The sequence below is a fragment of the Lactuca sativa genome, chromosome 5 (genome assembly GCF_002870075.4).
Source record: "Lactuca sativa cultivar Salinas chromosome 5, Lsat_Salinas_v11, whole genome shotgun sequence".
Lineage (NCBI taxonomy): Eukaryota > Viridiplantae > Streptophyta > Magnoliopsida > Asterales > Asteraceae > Lactuca > Lactuca sativa.
This window is the reverse complement of record NC_056627.2, coordinates 244,773,577-244,784,750: the sequence shown is the minus strand read 5'-3', so window position 1 is coordinate 244,784,750 and position 11,174 is coordinate 244,773,577. Positions and strand designations below refer to the sequence as shown.

Below are 11,174 nucleotides of genomic sequence, written 5' to 3'. Positions count from 1 at the left end.
TTTTTCACATTAGGTTAGGGTTTGGGACATGATAGCTCCATTAAACACTCCAACACAGAGACCTTCATGCTCTCTGATCCTTCTCCAATCCAGATATGAGGTAGCAACCTCAGATCTAACCTCTAGACTCCAATTACATCCAAAGACAAACTCCCCACAAACCCCAAAATGAAGAAACAACATAACAACAGCCCAAGAACGAGATATTACCTCCAAGGAACGCCCCAACTGCAATGAAACTCGAATCCAAGCAAAGCCCCTTGCTCCAAGCCTTCAAACTCCCAAAATTCCTTCAACAAACACCTCCTTCAAGCTCCCAAATGAGATATGAACACTCACACACGAAGGCTAAGGGTTTCTGGACTTGAGGATGAATGAAGAGGCTGAGAGAGGGCTGTTATGTTCTTTATATAGGGCTTAACCCCGAGAATTAGGGTTTCCTCCACTCAGCGCCTACTCGCCGAGTCCATCTTACTGACTCGCCAAGTCGGCTACTTAACACGCGACCTAGTCACGACTCTACTCACCGAGTCCACCCATGGACTCGCCGAGCCACTCTTTCCCAATATTTCGGGATGTTACAGACGCCTCATTCTCTCTATCTCTCTTTTCTTTTCTTTTACTCTCTCTCTCTCTCTCTCCCCCTTCTTTTCTTTTATGCATCAAGACTACCTCAGTGGCAGTGGACGAGCAGTGTGGTTGACATGCCGGTGAGGTAGAAGTTGGCAACGTCGAAAAACACATTGTACCATCCCCTCCCACTACGAATAGCCTTACGTTGAAGATAATCAAAACATCTTAGTTACTATATATGAGTATCGTGTCTATGAACACTACAAGAAAAGGCATCCACGACCCTATAGGGGCAACAAAAGTGGTATGCATAAGGCTGCACGGTGTGGTGCGGTCTGGGACCGCACTTGGCCGCCACCTCAGCAGGGAACACCGCCCCCTGGGTGCGGTTTCGTGCGGTTCAAACCGCAGTGCGGCCCCTCAAGACCGCGTTTTCTGATTGGCTGGTCACTTTGACCGTTGAAATTGAAGAGTTTTTTTTTTTTTTTTTTTTTTTTTTTTTTTTTTTTTTTTTTTGCTTCTTCTTTCCTATATATACATATATCAACTTAACTTTTTTATTCACAACACAATCTTCTCTATCTCTCAAAAAAAAATATTTTTTTTTTAAATCACTACTCTCCCAAAAATGTCATCTTCTTCATCTCGGAGAACGACTTTATGTAGTTTCCTTTAGTTATTTTATTTATGTTTTTTAAGTTTCTAGGATTATTTAAATGTCATGTGTGTGGTTTTTTTTTTTTGGTAACGCAATGTACTGTTTTTTTTTATTTTCAAGTAATGAAGAATTATGTTTTTTTTATTAAAATAGAAGGTATATTAAATTAAATTAGTTAAAAAAAAAAAAAAGAAGTTTTATTAAATTAAAATACTTAAAAAAACAAAAAAATAAAAGAAATGAAAAGTGTGGCACCACACCCTTGGTGTGGCAAGAAACCACACTTGAGTGGTAAAAAGTGACATAGCGCTGATGTGGCGGGGGAGGGAGTGCGGTTTTGGTGGCACCACTCCCTCCAGCCTAACTGCACGTGTAGTAGTGACTTATCATATTGAAATAGATTTTCCATAAAATAGATGCTTAGAGACCTATGTCGTAACTAAAATTCTGAATAAAATTTTTTACCTGAAAATTTTCTTTCAGTGGGAACTCTAAACCCTATAGAGACGACTTGTCCTTTTGAAAATATTTTGTGAAAAGATATTAATTTTATTTACTTTTAATTTAGTCAATTTATTTATTTAATTAAAATGACATTGTTTTAACTAACTTGTCCATATGACTTGTCGCCTTCTCTTTATTACCCTAAACAACTCAGTAGCCTCAATTTCCTTGATAATTGGACTCTTCCACTCACAACCTTGATAATTGGACTCTTTTGACAGTTAAAACATTTCTCTAATTCCAGCAGTTCTTGAGTAACAACTCTTCCACTCTTCCTATATAATGTCATTTTTATTTGTTTAATTAGTTACTTGTGGTAACGATATCTCTCATAGTTACTGTTATTGATGACCTTGGAAATCAATCCTTGTGAGGACGCAAATGTGACCGATAAGCATTGTAACAACCCCTTCTCTCTCAAGAGTTATTTTTTCCTTAGGAATCTTGAAATATGGGCTCCTTTGAAAGCTATGCAAATAACTTTTATACCTAAGCAAACAACATTTGTCCCCACCACAAGTTTCGCTTCTTGTGATGGAAATATGTTAGATGTATTTTAAAAATTACCTCCTTAATGGTAACATTTTAGAGTAAGTGTATATGACATATCCTAGTAGTTTTATCGATCCAAAATTTGTCACAAGCGAAAGCCTTGGAAATCCATTAATGGATTTAAAAATGTTTCTTGAAGTTGGAATGTTCATTTTTATTTGAAGATTCATGATTTGGATATCTCAACATTGAATATGATCAACCATTTGTCAATTAGAAAGTAAGTAGGAGTTGGATGTATTCACTGTATTCTATGTGGATCACAAACAACTTAGAGGAAACAGCATTGTGTCCTTACAAAAAGTCGAAGTGTTGGCTAAGGAAACATAATCAGAAAATAGGAGAAATTTCATATATATTAGGAATACAAATTTACAGAGATAGGTTTAATAGGTAAATGGATATAGTCTATTAGGTCGTAAATATGTATTAGTTACTTTTAAAATGGAATGGATGAATATAAGTATTAGGGTTTCAATATTTTTTTTAAACATACAAACAAGAAACAAAATAAAGTAGTAACAAAAAGTGTTTCTAATTTTGTGGGCCTTTCAATATGCATATTGAAAACTAATGCTTTTGAAAGATACAGAATGTGAACACTCTCTTGTTAACGTTCTTATGTGAATCATTAGGATAAAATATATTGATCTATGCTTATTTATAAATTAATGTGCAAAGAATAAAGAAATAACCTATGATGATGGTCGTATGTGAATCAATAGGGTATAATTTTTTAATATTTTACAACAATTGATAAATAAGAATTAAAAGTTACTTGGTCATATATAAAATGGTAAAATAAATAAGTAGTTACCGATTCATTTATTTAATAAAAAGGTTTTATTAATTGATTGGCTTAATTATTAACAATCTACCCTAATAAATGAAAATGACTTTGCCACATGTCCTCTTCTCATTCATTTGGACACATGGCATTTTCTAGAAATTTTAAATTTTTCTATTTTCCACTTATCATTTTATTGTATTTTTGATTTTATTAAATTAAAATTCACATTTAATATATAAGGTAATATATATGTAAGGTATTTATTAGAAAATGGTTTATATATGTAATGTATCTAATGCATTAAAGTCTCATTAATTTTAATAATTCAAAAAATTTCTTATTTTTCTTATAAATTTAAAGTTTTCAAATTGTTAAAATTTTATATTTAATTTTTTTTAAATAAACCCATATAATACATGGATCTCATACCTAGTTAATAATAAAAGGGTTTGGGCCTTTGATAAATTTTACAAGGAATCGTTTTTAGATAAGCCTTAAATAAAAGTTAAGAAACCGCCAAAACCCTAAAATCCCTAGGAGCAACGTAACTGGAAAACCTCTCCGTCTCTTTTTCATATATTTTATCAATAACCAAGGAAGCAGGAGGAAGACTTGATTAGTTGAAAATCTAACAACTCATGTTGTTTGTCATGTGTGGATCAATCATTAAATATTTTATTTTTTGACAGTTTATCTTAAAATTTGAGGTATTATTCTTAACACCTTATGGGTTAGTTACTATTGGGTTTATAGTTTTTTATTTAGATCCATAACTTTATGATTGACTAAAATTTAAAAGTATTATTGATTCCATTATTTATTCTTTTAAGTTTGTTTTGTACACTAATACTTAACAATGTTATAGAAATTTCTTTTGTAATTATAACTTACAATATTTATTTAGATTTTTGATTACTCGTGAGATCCCCATGTTCTTAATTGGAAATAGTAAAAAACAATTCAATTAGCTACAAATTTTGATTAACTCAATGTTTTTAGTTTATAAAAGCGTTAACATGATTGAACTAATACAATCACGAAAAACCGAAGTTTTCATCAAAATAGCTTTGTAAATAAGTTGATGCATTGTTTATTCTTTGATTCAATCTTTTTATTTTGGTTAAAATTCTTGGTTGCTTTTAATTTTTTCGTAAAATTCATGTAATTTGGTTTGTATTCCTATATAAATAGTGTTTGTAATCTAGATTAGGGTTTGTACTTTTATTGTATTTCTTGTAATTTTAAGTTGTAAGTTTGGCTACCAACTAAACCCTAGCACCCCCATGGATCAAAGTAGACCAAGCCTAAAAAGAGAAAGCATGAACCAATGTGAATCTCGAACCAACCTACTATATCTAAAAAGATCACGACCTAAGTTCGTGTAGACTGAAATGTTTATCTGCCACAACCCAAGCCAACTTAAGTACCTCGAACCAAGTGTGTCTGGACCGAAATGTTTCTTCAACAATGGAGTCATACAACTATTGTTGAATCAGAGAAACCAATGTCATCAAATTGACTTCGTCGATGGGAGACAATGGAAGTAGCAACACAATTGACATGTGCATCACCTGGTGATACTCAACATCAAGTTGCCAACACATAACATAAGGAATAGGCTACACTGCACGAATACAGGTGACAACCTATGACTAAATAACTTGCACTCGGCCTATACTACTTCTACAATCATATTACAGCATGATATTTCCAACCCTAGACTAACATTCTTAATGGTTAGGAATCTAGTATATATAGAAGTGTGTCAGTCACATACCAAATTAGGTAAGATGAAAAAACCTCCCACAAACTATCATTAAAATCTATTACACATATTTGTCATATACAAGACCATTTATAGATTCGAACGTTGGTCTCACAAAACCAAAGAAGATTTGGATTTCAAAAGGTACATCTCTTGATTCTTAATGAAAGCCAATAAATGATGTTGGAAAGATTCATTGTAAACAAAAAATCTTCCGAAATGAAGAGGAATATTCTAAAATCTCAATCTTGATGTTCTTAATCTTATCCAAAATATTCAAATATAAGTGATGTATGTTTCAACACCCAATCTCATTTTAGTACCCAAGATCTGTGGTTATTTTCAAAGATACAAGAGAGATGTCGAAATTCTCAAGCGTATATATGATGTTCTCTTTCATTCAAATGTTACATTGTGTCTATGATCTACTGTTTTATGTGCTTAAATTTTTTTAGGAAAAGATTTGATCAGGAAGTAGAACTTTGAGATAAAGTGAAAAACATTTTGTATTGCCATATCTATATGAGTGTTGATTCAATCAAACTCAAACCAAATGCATGCTTGTTTTCAAGATGCAAAAGCTACAAACACTAACATATAAGCATGATTGTTCTTACCTCTTTGTGAAAAATGTGTGATAGATTATAAAATATTTCATCAAGATTTGTTTAGTAAAAGCGTTTATATAGTTCATGTATATTCAAGAGGTTCTCTAACTACTATTGCAATATTTTAGCTTCCTATGTGTTTGACAGGTCAAGTTCGACAAGTAAATGTCAATAAAAGGAAAAAGAACATGTGACTTTCATCCAAAGAATAGAAAGCCTTTAAGGGTATCTAGTGTCACATGGTTGGAGGAGGTGTACAAGATGAGTTGGTGTTGAAATGATGGAGTTCATGCTTGGTACTGCTCAAAGAATTAGTCATTGCATCAAAAAGTGAAAGACTCATGAACTAATAGGAAAAACATCATCCTCTTCTATCTAGGTAAATCGAAAAAATAAATGTTATTAATCTTTCATGTTTCATATGCATATATTCAAGAGATATAAGTTGACATGAGCCTTTTGGTTAAAGCTTATGTGACTTTCATGATGATGCCCATCTCACACGCTGACTTCAACGTTTCTAGATGTAGTTGTTAACTTTTTGATTGTGCTATCATGATAAATGAGTCTCTCTCTCTCATTAAAAAAAAGGTCTTTTTGGGGTCTCATTCTCATACATTTTGATAAATTATGCAAAGGATGGTTGATCTGTGATAAAAACAATATTTGGTCAGATTTTTGTTAACAAAAGATATTCCAAATGATAAAAGGGTAGGATGCAATGTTATATCCAACGTTTGGTTCATTAAATGAATCAGCTCTGAAGGTTAGACCTATAAAAAAGGAACAAATGTTGTCTACGTGAAGATTTTATCAAAGGTCTAGTCAAAAGCAAAAGTCGTTGTCATGGGTATTTTGGTCCAAACGATGTACTTTTCAAAGAAAAAACTTTTGTCTTGTGTACAACTCGATATTTCAAGTCAATGTAATGACCTAAAGTCAAGTATTGTAACCTATTTTGAGATGATAATAAAAATAGCAACAAAATGAAATGTTCAAAAATCTCAATGTGAATGTACTAAGTGGTAGATATCGTAATAAGGTTTTCGAAACTATAAAGAATACTAAAATCCGAGTTATAACGAATAAGTTATGACCAATCGAAGATCCGCAACAAAAACCTGTAAAACACTATTAAGCTTAAAACGCGAAATTTCAATAAAATACTTTTTAACCTTAGGTATCTAAATGAAAGTCGTAGATATGACTAAACCGTAAACTTAAATAAAAAGCACGTCCAAATCTGACTTCGTATGAGGAAGTTAAGATTTTTTTTCTAAGTTTCGGATACAACGGTAGACAGCTAAAAACTCGAAATAGAGATCGAGTGACTTTTAGCCGACATAACCTAAACGAGAATCGAGGATCCCGACAATAGTAGTACAACAGTGAAAAGACAGACAAAAACGGATTTCGGATGAAGAAGTTATGAATTTTTAACGGACTTTTCCTGTCCCGGCCTGATAAAAATGTAATATTAAAAATAAAACTCAAAATTAGCCGACGAAGTCTAAACGAGAGTTGTAGTGTATATTATCACCTACGCGTGGATATAAAGAACTTCAGAATTGGAACTCGTATGTAAGAGATTTGAATTTCCGAAGTTCGGGACACGAAACCCCACACTGTTAGAAACTCACGACGTGAGCCAAAAGCTCACGACGTGACCTAATGACGGATGGGTGCCAGTTTCGGGCTATCATACATCGAGTCTACGTAAGGGGATAAGATCGAACTCACGACATGAGCCATTCCATGCTCACGACGTGAGGTCCAAAAATGCACCCTATATAAAGGATGCGAGGGCTCCGTATCTTAGTTGCTAGTTCACTACTTTGTCTCCCAAATTTCGTACTTCTACCCTCTTGGACTACCCCGACGCCCCGGTTTCATATCCACGCTCTGACGGAAGTTCGAAGCCCCGAGATTTTCGAGAAATCGACTTCTTTCCGGTTGAAGTGTTGCCCTAGCAACGTGTCCTTTTCATCAAATCGTCACTTCTACCAAGTAAGTTCATACCCCTATCACTACACTTTTAAATACTTTTAAATGCTTTTAAACACATTTAAGGGGACAATACTGTAAAATCCCGAAATTCAGGTAAGGCCATTTAGCCCTTCCTTTTTGTCAAATGGTCAAGACTAGTCCTTGAGTGAGTTCTTGTAGCACATAAGTACGTTGGGCGTACCGGGGTACGCTGCGCATGCTCATGCGCTTAATTTGGACGCTGATTCGCCTGGGTACGTTGGGCGTACTGATATTTGCATATTTAGCCTCATAATAAGTATAAATTTTTATCATTTATTAGCTAATTTATTGCATATCATGGACAAAAGGTACTTAATAATGTTTCAATTGTGTTTTCCGTCCAAAAGCGAAGCTCGGAAGCAAAAGGAAGCATGAGAAGTAGTTGGGAGCTCGGGAGTTGAACAAAGAAGAAAAACACCAAAAATACAAGGGACTCGGCGAGTAGGGTCGACTACTCGGCGAGTAGCGTCAAAGATTCGAGAGGATAAAGACTTCGTGACTTACCATGTACGGGAATTAAGGGGTGGACTCAGCAAGTCGGTCTTGGACTCGGCGAGTCGGTTCTAATCTATAAAAACAGTTGTCTAGATCGCCATTCGGTATTCTGGAACCCTTGGGGAGAAGGAAGCTGCGAATCAGAGCTAGGAGAGATCTGAAGAACGACGATACAACCTAAATATTAATTCCGAAGAAGATTTGAGGCAAATTCTCATCATTCTACTTAATCTATTCGTTTTTCAATTATGGTTAGACAATTAGAATTCGTTTTATTGCTGTTAATTACCTCAATCATGAGCTAAAACTCTTTAACTTCTGTTTGGGGATACAAAATTGAGACTATGGTTTGATTATTGGTAGGATTAATTCAATATTGGTGATTTTGTTGATTTTAGCTTGTTAAAGAACCTTGTGTGTGAATGATAACTATTTTTCTGTTAATAGGAAGATAATTAAATAGTATGAACATCTTTTAATTGTCAACCTCATATGTTTATGTGACCACTTTATCATATGTCTAGGATTAATGAACATGAAACTAGAATTAATGGACAATTAGGTAAATTCATGTGTGAGCTTGTTGATGACCATCAACAAGAGGTTAACTAAAGGACCAAATTAGTTAGCTATTACAAGTCTAAATTAACCCGAATAAATAATCTAGTGAATTAATTTAAATTAAACAACTGATCACTGTTTGAGTTAGTTTGTTCTCTAAGAATTAGTGCAGCGAACGCAAAGCTAATCACTTGAACCGGTAGCCAATAGAAGAATTAATCAATTGCACTATTACGATAATGTCAACCATAAGATCAATTGAGTTGAACTAAACAGAAGTCCCTCTCATTATTGAATTTAGTTAAATCTTTGCTTTTCTAGTTTTTAGCCTAAGTAATATTAGTAAGTTTCTAGTCTTGTAAAACTAGAGAAAACCCCTATTTATTATTTAATTTAGATAAATTAGTCTTTAGTTTTAATTTACCGTTCCCGGTGTTCGATACCCTACTTATTTAGCTATACCACAATTGATAGGTCCATTGCCTTTGTGTGTTCATTTTATAATTAAAAAGTAGGTTTAAAACTAGTTCATTTCACACACATCAAGTTTTTGGCGCTGTTGCCGGGGAACGGTTCTATATTAACATTAATTTCTATTTTTATCGATCCTTTGTGTAAGATTTCTCTTACACACAGTTAATTCTTAGGTAATTTAGTAGTTAGTGTAAGTTTTAAACAATATCCGTTTTAATAAGTAATTAGAAAGTTTTTCTGTTTTTGCCTTGAACTCGCCGAGTGCACTCGTGACAACTCGGCGAGTCCATCGCTGTTCATAGTTTTAATTTTTATTTTATTTTTGTTCTTTTTACGCGTTTTTATTGTTTTGTTTACACTTGTTTCATGACCCGAGCATCTGATACACCTCTAGTCCCTCCTCTCGAAGACCCGGAATCCGCACTAAGGAGGAACAAAGGAAAAACCGTTGGAGAATCCGTTTCTTCAAAGAATTCGCCATTAAAGAACCTCAAGTCCGTTTTTAACAAGAAAAAGAGCAGCAAATCAGGAGCATCCAGTGCCTCTTTAGCAATCGAAGACCTGATTAAAGAAGACACCGAGTACGAGACCGAGGAAAAAGAAGAACCTACATACGAGCACGAATCCGAGTTTGAGGACGATTTAGCTATCACTATGGCTAATATTGATGAAGTCCCCATGGGGGAATGGAAGAAGAGGATGTGCGATGACACTGGCCCGGGACTTGTGCAACCCGCAATTCCCGCTACTGCTACTTTCGAGCTAAAGGGCCATATCCTCGCTCAACTCAAGGAGATTCCCTTCTATGGAAAAGAACACGAAGATGCTTACAAGCACTTAGATGAAGTAAATGATGTGGTTGACTACTTCAATGTACCAAATGTGCCACGCGAGACCCAGCTACTTCATATGCTTTCAGTCACATTCAAGGGTGCTGCAAAGGATTGGCTCAAGTCACTTCCCCCCCGGGTCGGTCACCATATGGGCTAAGATGAAAGAGGAATTCATAGACCATTTTTGCCCACCTTCTAAAATAGCCAAGTTGAAGAAAGTCATTGCCAACTTCGAGCAACAACCCGGAGAGTCCCTTTATGAAGCGTGGGAGAGGTACAAGGGTCTTATCAGAAATTGCCCACACCATGACCTTAATAGCCAACAAGAAGTCTCCATCTTCTATGATGGAGTCAATGTTACCACAAGGCAATTGCTCGACTCGTAAGGCCCACTCACAAAGAAGGCACCCCTGGTAATCAAGGAATTAATTGAAGAATTCTCTAAGCATTCTAGAGAATACCACAACCCAAGAAATGAAGTAAGTCGGGGGGTAGTGAACTCGGCCAATGATGGCATGGCAGCGATGATGGCTAAGCTCGATAGTTTAGATAGAAGGATGACAAAAATGGATCAAACAATCCATGCTATTCGAGTTGGACGCGAGAACTGTAGAGGACCTCATCTCACGAAGGATTGTGACTTGGATGAAAATGGAAACAAGAAGGCGCAAGTGTTCTACTCAAGCGGCGATAGATACGACGAGAATTGGCGGAAACCAAAGAAGGAATGGCTCCAGTATGAAGAATACAAAAAGGCAAAGGAGGAGAAATACAAGCAGAAAGAGAGGGGATTCTATCAAAAGGAAGAACCAGTTGTGGAAAAGAGAGCCAACATAGAAGAGATGTTCACAAGATTCATAGTTGCATCCGAGAAAAGATACAATGATCATGATGCTGCAATACAAAAGACCAGAAATATACGAAGGAGTCAGCAAGCATCTATTCTCAACATTAAAGAAACAGCTAGGACAACTTGCACATCAAGTGAACGAGAGAAGACCGGGTGAGCTCCCAAGTAAAACCGAGAATAATCCGAGAATGGAGAATGTGAATGCTATAACCTCCCGCTATGGAGAAATTTCCACTCCTACGACCCCTACACAGAAGGTCTCCAAGGTGCATGCAGAAAAGACAGAAAAGTCGAGTCCAGCTAAACCCGACCAGACTCGCCGAGTCCCTCTAATGGACTTGACGAGTCCATGCCCTGATGACAAATCTGTTGTTTCTTTAAAGCCTTACAACCCTCCTCTACCATTCCCAATCAGAGCCATACCTGATGAGAAGGTTAAAGCATACAGAGCTTTCATGGAACATGTTAAAGCCCTTCAAGTCA

At 35.4% G+C, this 11,174-nt stretch overlaps 1 non-coding gene across 1 annotated transcript; it reads right to left on the bottom strand.

The window, feature by feature from the left end:
- Positions 1–10,047: 10,047 nt before the first annotated feature.
- Positions 10,048–10,154, bottom strand: LOC111908741 (small nucleolar RNA R71). The gene has a single exon (XR_002855958.1). It is a non-coding gene; the product is annotated as a small nucleolar RNA R71 (small nucleolar RNA).
- Between the last annotated feature and the right edge of the window lie 1,020 nt (positions 10,155–11,174).